The sequence below is a fragment of the Rutidosis leptorrhynchoides genome, chromosome 7, assembly GCF_046630445.1.
Source record: "Rutidosis leptorrhynchoides isolate AG116_Rl617_1_P2 chromosome 7, CSIRO_AGI_Rlap_v1, whole genome shotgun sequence".
Taxonomy (NCBI): Eukaryota; Viridiplantae; Streptophyta; class Magnoliopsida; order Asterales; family Asteraceae; genus Rutidosis; species Rutidosis leptorrhynchoides.
Genome location: NC_092339.1, coordinates 88,101,515 through 88,103,457, shown reverse-complemented (window position 1 = coordinate 88,103,457; position 1,943 = coordinate 88,101,515).

Below are 1,943 nucleotides of genomic sequence, written 5' to 3'. Positions count from 1 at the left end.
TTTTGGTCGTTTGCGTCTTCAATTCGTCGAATCTGTCTTTTGTCTTCACCTTTTATTATTTAAACGAATATCACTTGTAAATAGAACAGTTGCAACTAAAAGCTTGTCTTTCTTGAGGAATAATGCTATGAAATATATGTTCGTTTTTAGCATTATCACATACTCATGCAATTCACATAGTCCACAGAGTACAAAACCGTGAGCAATTTACAGATTCGATTCTCATTTAGTTAGTCACATTCGCACGCGATTATCCGAAGATCTATATACAATTAGCCTATGATATCTACATGAAAGATGAATTAATTTTTTTCTAATTTTCAAATATGCAAAGCTTTAATCACAAAAGTTAACACATTTTATCATACAAGGTTATTTTCATACAAGTGCTGTATAAAACTACTTTTACACTAATTCAAGCATATCTCGGACTATACATAAGAAAACGACATGATATCCTAGTCTAAATTGAGTTTTATTAAATCATATTTCCAGTGGTATAAGTCTCACATACCAATTCATTGTCTATCAATACCAGATTTCTGATCAAGCAACAAAAACACAACGATAATTCAAATAGACATAACTTAATCATACGGAAACGAAATCAAGCGAATCCAAGCCTAAACTCAATAGTTTTTCGCAAGGAATCTGATTATAAAATAATAATTAACATTTAAAAAGCTTAATTTGTCTGATCAAACAAATACAAATTCATTTTTAAACCATAGCGCATCAAACAATCAAATTAACGATTACAATTAACACGTACGCGTATAGACTTGAGCAATTGACAACATAACTATGAAACTCACATGAAAATCAGATTTTAAGAATTAGGGTTTATGCAATTATATCTTAGATCGCTAAAAGAATTATATAAACGCGTAGAGGAGATCGAGAATTTCAACTTTCGTGTTCAAGGTTTTATCAAAAATTGAAAAATTGATGGTGATAGTATGGTGGTGGTGATCGACGGTTTTGGGGAGCCACGGAGGGATCGACTGCTTCTTTTTTTAGGTTTAGGGAAAGAATACAAGTTACTAGTTAATTTATACATGGACTAATTACCACTAATTGCACTTAAGTCCCTCTATTAAGCTAAAAATTAACAAAATAAGGGGAGGGGGAGGGGGTCTGCCGAATGGGCCCCATGGGTATCCCCGGGCTCTCGTTTTGCAATCCCGTGTAATCGTGGTCCGTTTTAAGTGCCGTTTAGTCGTACCGGAGGCCCGGAACGCTAACCCGATCGTTAAACGCAACCAATTGTTTAATTTATTAAAAACCCAATAAATTAAATATTTTAAAAAGTTAATAATTAATAAAATTAATTATTAAAATAAACCCGAGCGTTTCGTTACTCAAAAAGCTATTATCAAAATCATATCGTTTTTATCGTATTTCAATATCCGAAATATTTATTTGAATTAATATCAACCCATATTAATTATAGAAACCCTCCGAAGATCAAGTACGCATTTAATACACGTAAACGCATAAAAGTTAAATAATCGCCGTTAAATAAACTAACGAAAGGTTAACGGAAGTAGCGGAAAAATCAGGGTTGTTACATTACCCACCTGTTATTGAAAATTTCGTCTCGAAATTTTAGTGATCGTCCGCTGAAGTAGTTTCCTCGGGAAACAGTTGCGGATATTTCAGCCTCATCTGGTCTTCACACTCCCACGTGAACTCTGGTCCCCTTCTCGCGTTCCACCGAAATTTTACGATAGGAATTCTGCTTTGCTTCAACTGTTTGACCTCACGGCCCAAGATTTCAACAGGTTCCTCAATGAAATGAAGTTTGTCGTCGATACGTAGTTCCTCTAAAGGAATAATCAAATTATCATCGGCTAGGCACTTTTTTAGATTGGATGCATGGAAAACGTCATGAATACCGCCGAGTGTTTGTGGCAGTTCCAATCTGTAAGCTACTGGTCCAA